This window comes from Borostomias antarcticus (assembly GCF_949987555.1).
Source record: "Borostomias antarcticus genome assembly, chromosome: 33".
NCBI classification, from domain to species: domain Eukaryota; kingdom Metazoa; phylum Chordata; class Actinopteri; order Stomiiformes; family Stomiidae; genus Borostomias; species Borostomias antarcticus.
The window spans coordinates 1507321-1525692 of NC_140266.1; the positions used below are offsets into that span (position 1 = coordinate 1507321).

The 18372-nt window shown below is 46.0% G+C and overlaps 1 pseudogene across 1 annotated transcript in view; it reads left to right on the top strand.

The window, feature by feature from the left end:
* The window catches only part of LOC311327718 (disks large-associated protein 4-like), a 30628-nt pseudogene extending 26829 nt beyond the window's left edge, over positions 1-3799 (top strand). Inside the window, exons 10-12 of the transcript in view lie at positions 489-580; positions 1955-2138; positions 3557-3799. The product of the transcript in view is annotated as a disks large-associated protein 4-like (transcript). The remainder of the gene's footprint in view (positions 1-488; positions 581-1954; positions 2139-3556) is intronic.
* The last annotated feature ends 14573 nt before the right edge of the window (positions 3800-18372 follow it).

Below are 18372 nucleotides of genomic sequence, written 5' to 3' on the forward strand. Positions count from 1 at the left end.
TGGTTTGGTTTGTTTTCGGGAGGTTTATTCGTACTGTTCAGTTGCTAGTATGAGTTAATAGTAGTGGGAGTGGTGCTGGTGGCAGTAGTAGTAGTCATAGTAGTAGTCTGTCCTCTCATGACAGAATGCTTCCTAGTCTGTCCTCTCAGAATGCTTTTGAAATCGTCATATACTTTGCACTAATACTGTTGGGTTTAATCAAAGACTATACTGTAAGACCTTATAACATCAGTCGCTATGGCAACGAGTTCACGTGTAGCAGAGTTGGGTTTCACTCAACTGGAAGAGCAGGAGATGCTGGAGACACTCAATCGATCGCACTTCCTCATCCAACGATCGGTGTTGTGTGTGCAGTATATTGTGTTGCACGGTACTGGCAGTGTTTTAGGCCTGGTGTGCGATCACAAGCGTACGTGTGTGTGTCACTTTTGCTGATGTGGGTCCATGTGTGTGTGTGTGTGTGTGTGTGTGTGTGTTCCGATGGGCAGTGTTGGGGAAGGTTCGTAGCGCGGTGGGCAGCGCTCAGCTCCTCATCTCCCAGAAGTTCCAGCAGTTCAGAGGACTGTGCGATCAAAACTTGGTAAGAAGCAACGACCACACAGCCGACACACGTATACACACACATCCCATCTGGGGGAGAACATCTGATTCGGCTGAATGTTCTGCTCTGGTATCAGTTGTACATTAAAAGTCTTCTTGAATTGCTCGCACTAAACGTTCACACTAGCAAAGCCTCAAGCTGGCAAAGTCAGTGAGTGTTTTTATTCCCCAAAGTGTCTTAAGTTCTCAAACTGCAAAATAACTCAAGGTTGACAGATAAGACCCCCCCAACCCCCCGCCCCATGACAATAAATCTCAAACAACAATAATGTTCTCAAGTGAGTGAAGCCAACAGTTAAAACAAACTTCAAACTTCACTATTGAAGGCCCCTCATATACGGGAGAGTTTTCTTTGTCACATACTGACAGACGACTTGCATTTACTTATTTATTTAACGTTTTAAGTCACCAGCAAGCCTGCTTCACAAAGTCATTTTGGCTGCAAACTAGGCCCAGCTGTCATGATCTTTGAATACAATGCAAACAAAGAGCATTGTCCTCCCATCTCACGATCCTGACAGGTTGACTTTGCATGATGGCGGCGCTTTGAGCCAGAACAACCTGGAGCTCAGAAACCTGACTCGTCACACCGAGACATGCTGAGTCAGACCAAGAAAAAGATTCACACACAAAGACACACGACAGCAGATCCTACCCTAACAAAGAACAGTGTGCTCTTGTATTAGTAACAGTGTGTGTGTGTGCGTGTGCGTGTGTGTGTGTGTGTTTACATGCGTGTGTGCATGTGTGTGAGTGTGTGTGTGTGTGTGTGTGTGTGCATGTGTCTGAGTGTGTGTGTGTGTGTGTGCATGCGCGTGTGTGCACATGCGCGTGTGCACGTGTGTGTGCGCGTGTGTGTGTGCATGTGTGTGTGTGTCTATTACTATACATTTTTATACTGGAGCCCATTTACTCATAATAACATCTATAATTTGAAGCACACCAAACAGTAAACACATGTGTAAATGTTGGCACAACAATGTTCTTCTCTTACATGATTTCTGATGTGAGTTTGAGGTGCTGCCTAAGACAGTACAGTATGATTGCTCCATCTAGTGGTGAAAGTGAGGTAGAGCAGGACCAGGATTTTGGAGGACTTTGAAGAGTTCTCTTTCATTTCTTATTGAAACAAAAATCTACTGATGAAAAAGAAATGTCTTATTAACACATGAATGTTAATAAGCATCTTATAAGGACCTTATTACCTATTAACTAATGTTTAACAAGAGGACCTTAATATAAAATGTTACCTTATGTCTCTGTCTCTTTTCTTTTTCTCTCCATTACTCTCACACACACACACACACACACACACACACACACACACACACACACACGTCCCCTCCTCTCCCAGAATGTGGCTGCCAACCCGCGGCCCACGGCTCAGGACTTGGCAGGTTTCTGGGACCTGCTGCAGCTCTCCATCGAGGACATCAGCCTCAAATTCGACGAGCTCTACCACCTCAAGTCCAGCGACTGGCAGCCAGCGAGCGCCCGCCTCCTCGGCCGCCGCCGCCCACTCCCCCCCCGAGCGGAAGGTACTGCCCACCCCTGCTGCCCAGTGCCCTGGCTGGGGTAGGAAAGCCGTCGAAACCGGCCCCTCCTTACCTCCTTGTACCCCCCCTCCCTCCCTTCTCCAACTCACCCTCTCCATATGTTGAGGGGAGCATTAACCCCCCCCCTCCCACACACACACACACACCCCACCCTCCAATGTAAAGTGGACCCGGAGAGTCTCCGCCCCCTTTACACATGCATGGAAAAGCAGAAATCTCAGAGGGCAGCTTGTGTTTTGGCACTGAAGACCCTTGCTTTGAGCATGCATGTTGTGGTCACAGTCTTGAATGGAGCATGGCAAAGTGACACCCCATAGAATGGAATGCAGGCCGGCTTTCGCCACTGGTCATTATGTGGTTGGCCATTGGTGAGATGATGGGTGATTGAGTTGGTTTGAGGAATGCGCGCGTGTGTATGTGTTTCTGTGTGTGACGTTTGTGTGTATGTGTGTTTGTGTGTGTTTTTGGATGTGCTGTTATGAAGAGATGGTTGTGATGCGTGGTTGACTTGCGACGGTGTGTGTCTTTGTATATGTGTGTATTTGTTTGGATGGATGGTTGAGCTAGGTGTGTGCATGGTGAATGAGTGGTGTGAGTAAGTACCCAGCAAACACACAACGTCAGGGAGACGTTCAGATCATGTCTTAATAACGTCCGTCGGTCCAGAACCCCATTTGTACGTCTGCTGGACCCCTCAATATTCACACGTCTGGCTTGGACCCCTCTAAGACGTCTGTGGACGTGCAGAACGGGTTCAATATCTGAACGTCTAAAAACACTTTCATTCTGGCTCCTAATTGGATGTCTTTGGACGTCTGAAAAAGACGAAAAATACATCTAAAAGACGTCTTTTAGACGTGTCTTTGCTCAGTGGGTATGTAAAGGTGTGTGTGCGTGTGTGTTTGGATGGGAGGATGTTTGCAAACTGACAGGAGTTCATGTTGTTGCCATGCTGCCATTTCAACACTACGAGTTGTGCTTTGATTGTTTGTTTTTTTGCTGCTGTGATTGTCTCGTCCGTGTCTTTGCTCGTCCACAGTTTCCGTCTTGATGTCCACACTAAACGTTGTCCTTGTCCTTACCTAGGGTTATTACCCTAATAACTGTTATTTGTCTCAAATGTGTTTACATTATTTATGTTTTGTATGTATTGTTAATATTAATTATTTTTATATCTGTCTACCACGTCGTATGTCTTTAAAGCTAAACTAGTAATAGGCTTTTAACATGAATCATCATAATTAAACACCTGCGGCTTCCAACTTTATTAACAAAATCCTCTTGTGACAACACTCTTTTGCATCCTCTCACTCTCATCTCTCCTCCTCCATCCCCGTTTCTCTGTCGCTCGTCCTCTTGCGCCACCTTGTGGCCGGCCTGTTCCACTGCGGCCCCAGCAGGACGACCCAAAGCAGGTTCCTCCAGTGCCAAAGAAGCCCGGTAAGGGAAGGCCCGCGCTGGCCCGCGAGAAGAGCGCCGACTCAGTCTCCACCTCCTCGTCGGCCTCCGCCGAGAAACAGCGCCAGGAGGCTCGCAGGCGCCTGCTGGCCGCCAAGCGGGCCGCCTCGGTGCGTCAGAACTCTGCTACGGAGAGCGCCGACAACATCGAGATCTACGTTCCCGAGGCCCAAACCCGCCTCTGAGAGACAGAGAGAGAGAGAGAGAGAGAGAGAAGGATGGAGGGATGGGGGGACGGAGAGAGAGAACCGCCCCTGGGATGGAAGCGATGGAGAGAAGAGACGGGGTGGTTTTCTCAGAGAGAAGGAGAGATGGGTGGAGAGCGGAAGAGAGAACTTCCTTTCCAGGAGAGGGATGAGAGGAAAATACCACTAAACTGGAGGGGTGGAGGGAGGAGGACCTGTCTCTAATATTGGGTAGATGGAGAGGACCTGTCTCTAATATTGGGTGGATGGAGAGGACCTGTCTCTAATATTGGGTGGATGGAGAGGGGGATATCTCTTTTGAGGGAAGGGAGGGAAGGATGGAAGGATATACAGGTAGGTATTTTTGCCACATAAACACTACTTACAAGCATAGGCTGGTCCTCGTGGTCGCATAGAGGGATAGAGAGAGAGAGAGAGAGAGAGAGAGTACAGAAGAACATGAGAAAACCCTCTCAAGGCTGCCATTGAAAACCTCAGATGATGAACTTTGTCATAAGTTGTTACTACTCTTGATTATTACAATTATAAAAATTATTGTAATTAATTATCTCCTAAAGAAACTAGCCTATATCAAGACTGTTTTAGATGTTCCAGTATCTTGACGATAAGAGATCTTCTAATAAGCAGAGTAAAAAAAAGCGTTTGTGCTTTCCAACACCCCCCCCCCCCCCACCACCACCTCTCCTCCCTCCCCTGCCTGCTCCTGCCATCCTGTACTTTGCACAGCGCCACCTTGGGGCACCTTGGGGCCATCACAACGTTTCAAACACACTTACTCAGAGGAGCCACTCACCCACTTATACACGCACACACACACACACACACACACACACACACACACACACACACACACCTCAGACTCTATCTATGTCTTCCTGATGCTTTTTGTGTGTTAGCTTAATTTATTTGTTTTTCTTGCCCCTTGTGTGCACACAGAAGCATATTCTTATTTTTGGAGATTACTGATATGAGAGTGTGGGAATTATGGGTTTGGGGTATTTATGATCAATTTCACTGGTATGAATCTGGGCAAAAGTACCTTTGTCTGTCCTTCAGTATGTTTTTGATCGAGGAAAAAAATTACGATGCAGATAATTATTCACATTATAACACACCCTTTTACAGTAATGTTTTAATGACATCTATTAATAGTCATAATGTGAGACATACTCTTCAAGCTGGATAGGCCTACTGTTTTCAGGTATTTTGATTTCAGAATGTCAACCATTTTCCACAGTCACACGACAATGGGTACACTGCACTTTTTGTCGGTCCACAGCCAAATTGCGCAAGCATTTCACCCTTAGTACGCATGCGCATACGCGTACTTAAAAACAAGTATACCGTGGGCTTAACTGTCTCCCTTTATTCATAGTATAGAGGCGAGGAGGAGGAATGACAAGGGGACGATTAGCACAGAAAGCATTTCAGTCGTCAGTAGTGACTTCACCTCTATCCCGCTCAACGAGCATTGTCCTTTAAGGTGTAAAAGAATGAATGGATGGTGGATTTGATGGCTCATTTGGTTGGAAGAGTGTAAGTTTGTTGGATAGGTAGCCATCTTTGCCAACACTGTGCTCTCTGCTCTTGAATAAACCCCTCTGTGCTTTCTCTGTGTGTTAGCAAAATGACAACATTCTCCACATTACAATCCACCATCAACTGGATATCAAAACTAGTTCTGTCATGTAACATTATCCATGAACCAGTACTAACATGATGCAAGGTGTTGTTAATCTCATGATGTCTCCCCTATGGTCTTGACTTGCACGTACAAATTACGAACTTATCTGTAAATTTCTATCAGATCTTTTTTTTTTTTTTGCTGGACTTAGCACCCTATTGCTAAGTTCTGTTTAAAACATCAACCCACCCGTACATTCTCCTTTTTAATTGTAAACTAATTGGAGTTCAATGACCAATCATTAAATCTCCAATACATGACATCTCATTGTCTTTTCATCATTTATTTTGGTCCCTAGATCACAACAAAGCCAGACCTCCTTAATATGTAGCTCTTCAACGCAATCTCAATTTCCATAGCTTCCAAAATCCAGAGCTGATATAAGGCAACCTAAATGAGTCATTAGTACTGGGGACATATTAAATCTTCATTCACCATTAGAGGGCGATAATAAAAAGTACTTGGGGAAACTTTTTTTAAGAGGGAATGGAACCTTAACCGTAACCTAGTTGTTTTATGTTTCACAGACCATACTCATATCACATTTTGTTTACAGGAAATTGTTCTGCCATACAATCATCCACACTCAACACTCCTACACAACACTGCAATGTTATTTATTTAACAAAACAGCGTCCCATTTTGCCACTAGGACCAAACTCAGACGACTCCTCCATTTGACCACAGCTAGCATCGTTAGCGCCTCAAGGTTAGTGTGTGACTGCAGCTTGACTCTGATTTGACTCCTTACAAGGACAGAAGGTTGTTTCCCCCATGCTGGTGAAGTTACAGACACAGCACATGTTCATTGAAATAACAGAACCAAACTTAACTGGAAGGAAGGAAGGCATGTTAGAAGTGAGGGCCCATATTCACAAGTGTCTCAGAGTTTATGATCAGAGCTGAATATGGGCCCAGGTAGTGGACACCATGGTCAATAGTAGTGTAAGACAGTATACTCTATGCATATAGGATACTACACTGCAAGTGCCACCTACATATGTGTCCCATATTGCTCTGGGGCATAGGGCCCATGACGAGGACTCCATAGGCCTCCTTCACCACAGTATTGAATTGAATTGCCTTGTAGCCCATGTTAAACAAATATTCAGCCTTGGAACTGTCCCTCAAACGTGATTGTGGACTAGAAGGGAATTCTCTGAGTAGGGTTGCCTGTGTGACCCCTCTACAGGAGTCTAACCTAACGTTTGTGTCAAAGTGTCAAAGACAGCAGGAACTGTGTCAGTTGTCAGTTCGATGTAGCCTATATACCAAGTGGAATTTTGATCATCTCAGTGTGCATAGAGAATAGAAGGTGTGTGTGTGTGTGTGTGTGTGTGTGTGTGTGTGTGTGTGTGTGTGTGTGTGTGTGTGTGTGTGTGTGTGTGTGTGTGTGTGTGTGTGTAAACACTGCTCTAATCTGCAAAGATAAACGTTAAAAGGCAGGAAGTGTCACTGAGACATCCAGAGAGGGCTATCACACATTCTATTCCAATACACAGTCTAGGTACTGACTACTAGAAAAGGGAAACGCCCAAACTAATCAAAGCCAATCAATGCTTCATACAATGGTGCATCTCTGTTGTTTTAAGCTTTTATTTTGTCTAAGTGCATTGGTTGATGTTAGGCTACTACCATCACACCTTGTCATGGATTTTGCTTGAGTTGTGGATATTATTTTTAATCTTTTCACGATTTGTGTTTGTAGTATTTGAGCAATGGTAGCCTCAAGGTAATTTTGATAGAGACACCACACACCGTTCCGTGATGAAGTATCATAGCTGTGCATTAGGGGTACAATTGTCTTGACAACATTCTTCTGATGTGTGCCAAACACTGCTATTTCATTTGTAGCAGAACAGAGGGAACTCCAAATGTGGCCATGTTCCATTTCTGCAATCCTGTGACTATCTTGTCTGTCTCACGTCTCATCACTAATTACTGAACATCCATTACTTGCATTGTGTTTGTTGATCTTTATGTCTTGTGTCTGATCTCTAATTATTGAACATCCAGGTCTTGAGTTGTGTTTGTTGCACTTTCCCGTTTTCGTATTTTCCCTCAGGCGTATTCTTGTAATGGTTTAATATACTGTAGGTTTAGTATATGTTTGGGAGCAGTACTTGAAGAGGTGTTTAGTTGGCCTAAAATAGGCTGTTGGTCATTCCTGGTGATGGGGGGATCAGGAGATCCATGGTAACTAGAGACACTTAGACACAAATCTAGGTCAGGCGGGGTCACCTAGGTAAGGGCATATGATGTTGAAAGACCTGGAACACAACGTGAACCCAGGAAGATGTGTCCAAGAGCATCTGCTGCAAGATGCATTTGCTGCATCACGAAAAAAAAGTTTTGACTGCAAACTCAAGACGCGTTGGATTGATGGATTGCACATGACCCTGATAGCTAGGCTAAACCATGACTATCTGGGGGTGTTTGATCATATGTACCCAAGAAAGTGTGAAAGGGGTAACGGTCCGTCTGCTTCTCTAGTCCATTGGCCTATTTTGTTAAAATATGCCCCTCTTTCTTCCTTCACAGGGTCAGGTATGGTTAGGAAAGGTGACAGAATACCAATGTTCTTACCATACGATCTATGATGTAGCAAAAATGACTATATTAGTGAATATTTTATGAAACAAGCACATATTTTATTGGGTAGGATTTGTTTGCTATTGATAATGCTCTACAAAAGCTATAGGCTGTGTCAGGGTTTTCAGTTTAGTAGCCTATAGGATATTGAGATAAACATGTGAAGGAATGGATGTTTTGCTCCTACAATGATGAGATTTACTATGATTCCTGTCACTATCTTCTCTGGTAACATTAAAAACATATTGTGCAATACTAAAGTTGAGTAAATTGGTATGTTATTATTAAGATTACAAATAAAACACAACTAGTATGATGATGATGATGATTATTAACATTTTGACATAATGCAATTCCCCGCATACTCATTAAATTTGCCTACTGTAAATAGAACAATATGACTGAAGAGAAATGCTTCATCTTTTACAATACTGTAGATTTATGTATAGAATTTCCGAGAGTTCATTTGTTCAAATGTGTATGATGAATAGAGGTATCATTCAATAAAATGCACATAATACTTTCTCTAAATGTTCATCATGGTTATTACTCATCATCATTGCCTCGTTTGGTGACAAGACCTTGTTCAACTAGAATTGAATCACATTTTGAAAGGCATTTGTCTTGTCTTTTGTCTTTAAGGGACTTTCCTTGACATATAAGATGCATCTGTATATTGGTTGAATGGTGGCGAAGAAATATTCTTAAACAGCCCCAGGTTAAATCGCACTCAATTTGGGCATAGCTACAGTCACGCCATGCATGGTGACTAAAACAAGCTGACTCCCACCACTGCTCTCCATGGACAAAATTCCTGCATATGAAAGAGGATCTGTCAGGAGATTGAGGAGATGGTGCGGAAAGCATTGGCTTCCACCAACGTTTGGGGAGCTTTTGCTTCCTATCCATCATGTTAGCACTATTTCAGCGAGTTTAAATGCTGCACTGCCGTTTTTACAAACGTTAATGTTTGTGATCTTATTTATGTAACAATACGGTCGCGGTTACATAAACACATATAGACGACACGATGATTAAATCACCTTTATTAACATGATCAACGTGAAACATTCTCATAAGAGTGCAGTGTATGATCCTGGAATTTCAGATGTCGGGAAAATAACATTCTTCAATCAAATGCACCGAATTTTGAATGAAATGCTTCGCCGAGTCAGACAGTCACCCAGCGGTGATGACACCAGCCTGTCTCCTGGAAATGAAGAGCTGTGATTGGACCGCGAGTGGACAAGAGGCGGGATCATCCCAGCTTGGCCTGTCAGATTGGTAAAGAGCCTGAGCTGCTGCTGCAGGTAAGGATCTGGGCAACAACGAATTAAACATTTTATTGCCACCTGAAAAAAAGGAACGCAATGGAAAGAGATTGCGCCGTCAAACATTACACGTATGAACGCACCAGGACGGGGGATTGAAGCACTAAAAGGACAAAAGGACGCAACACCTTCTGCGTCTGGAAAGAAATCCCCGTTGTGTCACGTTTGGCTCGGCTGGCACACATTTGTGTGAAGAACTTCGACAGCTGCGTGTTTTGAAGCCATCAACAAAGAATGAAACCCTTCAAACGAGGTAAATCCAAAATTAGCCGTGTTTTTCAATCCCCTGCCTTGTTATTGCCGTGGTCCGATCAGTCTTATGTTTAGTATGTGTTGCTGTTGGCTTTTTTAAAAAGGCTTTTTTTTTTGTTGCGAGCAAATGCGGCGTGTGTTTGTGTTTGAATTTGGAGGGACAGCTAAGCAGCTAGTTATCTGGGGAAGCAGCATGGTGTCCATCTGGCATGGTGTCCCTCTGGCATGGTGTCCATCTGGCATGGTGTCCCTCTAGCATGGTGTCCATGGTGTCCCTCTAGCATGGTGTCCCTCTAGCATGGTGTCCATGGTGTCCATCTAGCATGGTGTCCATCTAGCATGGTGTCCATGGTGTCCCTCTAGCACGGTGTCCATGGTGTCCCTCTAGCACGGTGTCCCTCTAGCATGGTGTCCCTCTAGCACGGTGTCCCTCTAGCATGGTGTCCCTCTAGCATGGTGTCCCTCTAGCACGGTGTCCCTCTAGCAGGGTGTCCATCTGGCTCAGAGCAGGCATGGGGAGGGAGGAGGTGCTCTGGGGCTTTCCTTTCCTTTGTATGCTCGCAAACGCGATGTGAACTGAAGATTGGTTTGGCAACAACTTCGTCAACGCAACTCGAAAAATGTTATTTGCAGCTGGTTCACATACACACCATTTTATTACGTTAGTTTTACGTTACGTTACATTAATTACGTTAGTTAGATAGCTGTTTGCCAGTAGAAGACGATGGCAGTGGTTTGCTCGACGTTATTACAATGGGAATTTGAAAGGGAGACAGAAGGCAGGAATGTCCCGAGACGACATTGAACCTTGCTGCTGTATTGTTTGTTAGCTAGCTAACCGTTTTGGTTTCATGTCGGTCATTAAATGTCAATTATATCCAATTCAAATCTCGGATTTTTGTTGTTGTTGATGTAATCTCAGGAACTAACGTAACGCCTACCCCCCAACGAGACTCATTTGTAAACAAAAAAAGTTGTACACATTGAACCGTTTGAATGGCTAGCTAATGCTAGCGAGCTACCTGCTGGAAAGTTTCACATTCATTCATTCCCATGACAGACTACCGTTAGCATAAAATCAGTAAAAGAATACGTGTAATTGACTAAAGTTATAATAATAATACTAACAACAATAATAAATCTACTTTTATAGCACCTTTCAAAACCGTTACAAGGTGATTTACAGAACAAGATCAAATAGTACACATAGTCCAGATGAGGGGATTTGGGAATTTTGTTTCCTCGTCGGAAGCTTAATGCTGAACAATTTGCAAGTTCAACATCTTGGGTACTTTTCATATTTGAAACAATTTCGTGAGTAGCTTCTCAGCAGTGTGAAGCTATGTAATATTCAATTAGCTAAAGACCACACACACAGATTTCTATAGATGACTATTTAGCAGGTAGAAACGCACGAAATGTCCCTTTACAACTGCTTTCGATTACGAATAACTTCACAGTGACTGCATCCACTACTTTGCAAATAATCAAGCATTTGCGCCCAATGCACTGACGAGGTGAAAACAGAAAATAGCCCCCTTGCATGGGGATGGGTGATGCGGTATGCACACAAACCCCTTTGTGTGATCAGGGCTGCCCCCGGGGGTCAGGTTTCAAGCAGGGGACAGGACATTTACGCATAACATTACGTCCTTCTACAGTCTACCGTGCAAGTAGGGAGAGGGGCATGCCTGCTCCATTTTGAGTGAGTTTCTACTCGTTCCACAAACGTCCTGATTTTGAACTTACATTTTTGTACCAGTTTTTGGTCAGTCTACCTTGTCTTGGAACTTTGTGTAGGTCTAAAACGCATTGCAACAATATAGTCCTTTGCTGCCAAGAATGCTTATTCCAAACCAGTTAAACCAATGTAGCCCCTAATGTAGCTAACCACATTGTAAACAATTTGTGTACTTTGTCGTATTTACTTTTGTCATTTAAATTAAACTGTTACATTCTGAGTTATTTGGATTGGTCCTGTAGGTTTGGGGCTCATGATGTCAACAGTGCAAGGCAGCCATGTTGATCAGTATAGGACAATTCTCTTTCTCCACAGCCAAATTCTACTTGGCAGTTACTCACCCCCAACACTTGTGTGCCCCCTCACAGCTCCTGAAGAGGAGCGTCTTCGGGAGCAGGAGCTCTCCTGGACCATGTCGGACAGCGACCCCCTCGAGGACGACTGCGCCCCCCCGGGCGGAGGGGGCTCGGCCAAGCGGCGGCGCCGGTTCAATCTGCCCAAGGAGGCCGTGCAGGTGCTCCGCAGCTGGCTGTACGAGCACCGCTTCAACGCCTACCCCTCGGAGCAGGAGAAGCTCAGCCTCTCGGGCCAGACCAGCCTCTCTGTGCTACAGGTGAGCCCAGGACCGTTGTCCTCTAGAGACATTTGATACAGGGACATGGACGACGTGCATCTGTGGGTCAGGTCGTGACTGGAATGTTCTAACTACTGGCAATTCTAAAGTAGTAGAACTTGATCGATATGGCATTTTTAGATCAGATACAGATCCTAGAAAGAAAAATTCACTGATTACAGATGTATCTAAAGATATTTAGATTTTCAGAGCTGAAATGTATAATAGACATTTTTCCTTTTATAGACCGCTCTCAGCACAGCCCCACGAAAGATGCTCAAAGCTAACCTAACGTCTTCACATTCTGATATAAAAAGTCGGGACGACTAAAGGAATATTGCGTGAAGCGCACACTAGGTTTTTCAGCTACCTGTAAAAATATTACTAATGTATCACTGTCAATTTTAAATTGATTGAATGTTCAAAAACTTGTGGAGTTAAAAATATATATATATTCTGATTCACTCTAACTACTCCCTCTATCAGCTCCTGAAAGTAAATGTGACCAAAAAGTAAATATAATGATTAGTTCTCCATTCTCCTGCCTAAAAGTTGAATAAATCAATCTGATGAAACCTGCCTGCAACTGAAATGGCCGTCTGAAGGCTAGCTGATTATATCGCTCACAAAACCCAGTTGGCAACACAGATTTATTCAATACCTTAAAGCTCGTCATGAAGTCTAGCAGAAATGGTCAATCATAGCAAACACACCACCCAAGATTGAGTCACATTGATCCTGTTGAATATGGGTTTATTTACTGTGTTTTCCATGGGGCTCATGACCACTTCCTTCTAGCTACAGGTCAAGATCTACTTGAAGCATACGTCCCTGTGCTAATTCAGTATTAGGATATGGAATTGCAGATCCATTCCATAAAGTCTCCTGTACCTCATCCCCAGGCTGTCTTCACACAGATAATTTAGGGGAACAAAACATATTTAAGTGTCAGTGTTAAGCACACCTGTACAGTTGAATAGGACACTAGTCCGTCCTTCCCTTTGCATGACATATGATGACCGTTTGCTCTTTTGTCCTCTTCTTGCATGCATGCATGTGCGCACACACACATGCACACACCCCCACACACCCACGACATTAGTCAATACGGTGGAATGCCTTTGGTTGTGCTCTGTGTCTGTGGCTCGGCATAGTTCAGCTGAGACTTCATTAAAGCCAGCTGTCTGAGGTCTCCCTCATCTGGGTGTGTGTGTGGGATGCATGACCATGCATGACCACTAGAGGGAGGTAAACAAGGGCGAGTGGAGACAGTCATAGAGAATGTGTGTGTGTTTTAAGTTGGTTACTCTAAAGCAGGGATTTTTAAGGAGGAGGAGGAGAGGATGTGCTCAAAATGGCACAATCCCTGTATTATCACACATTTAAAACCATGATTATTGTGGACACCAATGGGAAGGCTTGGATTTTGTGCACAGTAGCATGATTGGCCCGTGCAGATGGTGGGCTGTGCGGGGAGGCAGATTTGGCCTCTGATTGGTCACTGACTGCAGCTTTCCACTTATCAAAGTATTGCTAACGAGTCCCACATTCATGTGAGCTGTCAACACATGAAGTGCGATTTAGGCTACTTGGACTTTCTTCCACGTTAACTCACTTCGCAGAGTTGGTTAGCCACAGTTTTCTTCTTCTCTGGGCTGGACGAGTTTCTCATTTAGTCTCGACTATATTACACTCCAGATGAAATATGTTCAAACGCAGCTGGATTTGAAAGGTTGGCGCTGGCTCCGCCCCTATGCCCATGGGGCATTCCAGACTAAGAATCATTAACTTAATCCCCGTTCCTTTTTCCAGATCTGCAACTGGTTCATCAACGCTCGCCGGCGCCTCCTCCCCGACCTCCTCCGCAAGGACGGCAAAGACCCCACCCAGTTCACCATCTCCCGACGGGCCAGCAAGGGCGAGGGACGCCCCTCCCCCGGAAGAGGGGGTGGGGCCAGCTCCCCCGAAAGCCCTGCCCCGCCTCCGCCCCGCCCCGCCCCCACGCTGGACCTCAGCCTCCTGGGCAACACCGCCACGGCCATCCTGACGGGGGCGGGCTACCCGGGCCGAGAGGCGTCAGTCCAGGCTCTGATGCAGATGGACACGCAGATCCTCCTGATGAAGGAGGGCGAAGGTCAGGGGTTCAACGCCGTGGCCAGCCTCGCTGGCGGGCTCTTCAACACGCCGCCCCCCACCCCCCCGGAGCTGCTCCCCACGCAGGACTTCAGCGACCTGAGGCTGCTGGTGGACGCCGCGCTGCAGAGGGCCGCCGAGCACGAGAACACCAAGAGGCTCCAGGAGATCCAGAGCCGGGCCGCCGCGGGCGCCGCAAGGACGGGTCAGGCCGCCGACGTGCGCCGAGAGGACGACGGCGGTGACGCGGGACTGACGCCCCCGCCGGAGAACCGCGACACGCCAGACAGTCCGTCAGAAAAGGCAGTCCCAGCGAAACGCCCAGTCCCGACTCCTGCATCGGTCTCGGTTTCATCATCGCTTGAAGCACAAAGGCCATCTCCGCTCCCTGTGGGTACAGTCTCATGGAGTTCTGTGGAAAAGGCAGCCCTTAACCAAACCCGACCCAATCCGGCCCAAATGCCAACCCTAGTGCCAGTGTCCACTCCCATCTTGGGTCAAGTCTCATGGAGTTCTGCGGAAAAAGCAGCCCTTAACCAAACCCGACCCAATCCGGCCCAAATGCCAACCCTTGTGCCGGTGTCAACTCCCATCTCGGGTCAAACCCAAACCTCTGTCCCAACCGCTGTCCGTGTGGCTGTGAGCCCAACATTGGCCCCGGCGCTCATCCCAGTTCCAAGGTCATCCCTGGCCCCCGTGCCAGCTGCAAGCCTGGACCAAGCCCCGGTACCGGACACGCTCTCCGCTGTAGCCACGGCTGAAAGCCCAGTCCCGGCCTCCACCCTCCCCCAAATCCCCACCCTCGTTTCAGCCTCCGCTCCAGCGCCGGCTCCCGCCTCGACCGCGGTCTCGCCGTTCTTAACCTCAGTCCCGGCCTCTACTCTGACCATCACCCCAGCCCCAACCCCCACCCCTCTCCCAACATCTCCCCCAGTATCAACCCCCACCCCTCTCCCAACATCTCCCCCAGTATCAACCCCCACCCCTCTCCCAACATTTGCCCCAGTATCAACCCCCACCCCTCTCCCGACATTTACCCCAGCCCCAGTCCCAGCATCAACCCCCACCCCTCTCCCAACATTTGCCCCAGTATCAACCCCCACCCCTCTCCCAACATTTACCCCAGCCCCAGTCCTAGCATCAACCCCCACCCCTCTCCCAACATTTGCCCCAGTACCAACCCCCACCGCTCTCCCAACATTAGCCCCAGCCCCAGTCCCCAGCTCAACCCCGGCATCCGCCATGTTTGCGACCCCGGCCTTTGCCCCGTACCTGGGCCTCACCCCTCAGCTTCCCCCCAACCTCCAGCCTCTGGCCCCCCACCCCGGCAGCAGTGGCAGCGTCCAGAGGAGCCCCCCGGCGGTGCCCAGCGTGTGGAGCATGGTCCACGGAGATGTCCGACAGCCCGCCCCCGTTGTCCAGACTCCCATCTCCACCGTGTGGGGGCAGCAGCACGCCCTACGGGCCGTCAGCGAAACGGTCAACTAGGGCCCAAACAAACTCTTAACGCTCCCAAAGACTGGACAAACGGGCGTTAATATGAGAACATTTCCTTTCGTCAGCCCCTGAAAAGTCCATGCCGGCGGTTTGAATGTTGGCAAGCGGCTCCTCCATAAATCTGGGCTGAAAACGGGCGGTTTATACAAGTTCTTGTTGGGCATCTTTTATCAGGACTTTTCTGAAATACAGTTCACTACATTCAGTTTGACAGAGGACCGAACCTTTCAACCTGGACTCTCAAACAACATTCCAGAATGTGGGGAAAAACTTTTATATCGCAGAACGTACAACAATGACCCAAGCGGTACGACGTTGTCTTAAATTCTGCTGTATGACCAACGATCTTGGGAATAAGGAGGACATATCCCACTTTTCTATCCAGTTTCGTCGGTCTACAAGCCAGCACCAGCAGAGCTAGCCTCATCAGTAGCAGTACTGGGACTTGGTTGAATGTAAAACGGGGAGGCGATGATTTATTCAGCCAAGCTGCCCGTCGTTCACCCCCCCATCAGGGCTGAGAAAGGCAGACCTCGGAACACGAGGAGTCGTGCGGATGTCAAGTGTTTTTAATTTTACAGTCCAGCATCGTGCTCCAGTACGGTTGTGCACTTTAGATATTTCTCCATTTTAGTTGTGGCTTCACATCGCGAGCGTTCCACCACACACCCCTTCACAGTGTGTAACAGGGAGACAGACAGGCAGAAGGGAAAATGATTGTACTGCAGTGAGCCTGACTGCACGCGTCGACTCCATGCGTCTGTCTCGGCTCTCCTGCTTTCCATTTCCATCTCACTCATTCCCTTTTTATTTCCATTTGCCTTAAAGCTGCTGTGATTCAGTGGCACTCATGGACTTTGATTTTAGAAAGACCCTGTTGTAACCCTGTTTTGTCCTCAATCTATTTTCTATATACTATAGCAGGTCAGTAGTTCTGTGTGTGTGTATATATATATATATAAAATGTTTTTTGTTTTGTGCCGTCTTTAACATTGTATATTTCCAGGGACTTTAGTATTGTGGACAGTGTGAGGGGGAAGGTCACGTTACAGAACATTAATTCTGTGAAGTAAAGGCCTCGGCAGTATGATGCGTCCTCACCTCCGTTCTGAAGGGAAACTTGACGCTTGTTGTGATAATTGACCCTTCATTATGTCATATCTTCTATGGATGAAGTCTATTTCTAACATTTCAAGCTATTTGGCTCCTATTGTTTCGAGAGAAATCAACCCGTTTAGTCACGTGTTTCAAATTACACGTCTTCAAACAAAATGCCTGTAGGTGTTCTTCTGCATGTCAAGTGTCTTGACTAAATTAATGTAGCTGATGTATTGAGTATTGGATCTTGAGGAAGTTATTGGGAAGCAAACTCGGACCGTCTTCCTTTCTGTATTTCCCTCCATTTTAGGATGGGAACCAAGGATCCAATAGTTTTAATCATTCACCTAAAATGGTTGCAGTTTGTGTTCTGACGGCCGAACGCCAGGCACACAGAGGTTGGCACCATGACGTTTTGTCTCCACTTCTAGGCCACGATGTCACCCGATCTGTATACTGTATCGATGCTGTGAGGTCAGTTGAAATGGGTTCAAGTCGCAGCGTTTCTCCCCCCCCCCTCCATTTTGTTTACTACTGCCGTGCAGTTGTCGACCGCGGCCGGTGCATTTCCATTCATTATCTCCGTCATGCCTGAAGTAAGAAACCGAAAGGGTGGAATCCTGTGTTATTTTTAGTCTAGTTAGATGACGAGCACTGATCACCATGTTCTCACTTACGCAAGGCAGAAATGAGATCCCTTTCACTCCGCCTACTTTCATCTGGAACACTTTTGTTGTTTTTTTGTGTTTTTTTTGTGTTTTTTTAAATTCATGTCTGTATTTGTCAGCCAGGAGTCTCATCTTACAGGTACCCCTCAGTAATAGAGATGGGCTTTTAATATTATACCTCAATGTTCACACATAAGAAGGAACGGTTCGGGGCCATGCTTTGGTCAGACTGAATACTAAGCAGAACGGTTTTAGATATAGGACAGGAAAAGCCAATACAGTTTTCACTCCAACATGCCACTGTGACTGACTAGACGCTACTTGTTGTGATGCTGGAAAGGCTGGATATCATTAAGAAAGGCAGAATTTTTTTTGTATCTTTCTATAAATATATATATATCAGGTTTTTTTAGATGCAGAGTGAAACTTGGGTTGTAGATGCCAATGTGAAAATGCATGTAAATATCAAGTTCAGGTTCTGTTTTGTCATTTTTTGTTTTGTCGCATGGATCGTCAATTGAAAACATGTAGCTTCTCTGTAAGACCAAATGGATTCTAAAGTGCGTTTTTACATTTCATTGTATGAATCATGGCTGATGTACTATGGACAGTATAACTGGCTATCGTGCCTTAAACCCGGGATTGAAGGGGCAATACCCCTTCTACATAGAAAACATTTCGAGTAGTTTGTGCAATATATGCCTTAAATTTTAAATGTTTTGTACGAGCATTTCAGAGAAATTAAAGTTCTGTTTTTCATAGTCTTTCCACTGTGCTTTGTTCTTCCCTCTGTTCTTTTTAGCTGTAAGTTGAATGTAATGTAGTCTTGCTTAAATTGTGGAAAAAGTATTAAATGCGAGTCCAAATGAATTTATGAATATTTTAGGTTTGTTTCGTAGAGGTTGTGAAGGGCTTTGATTATATTGGCCAATAGAATTGATGA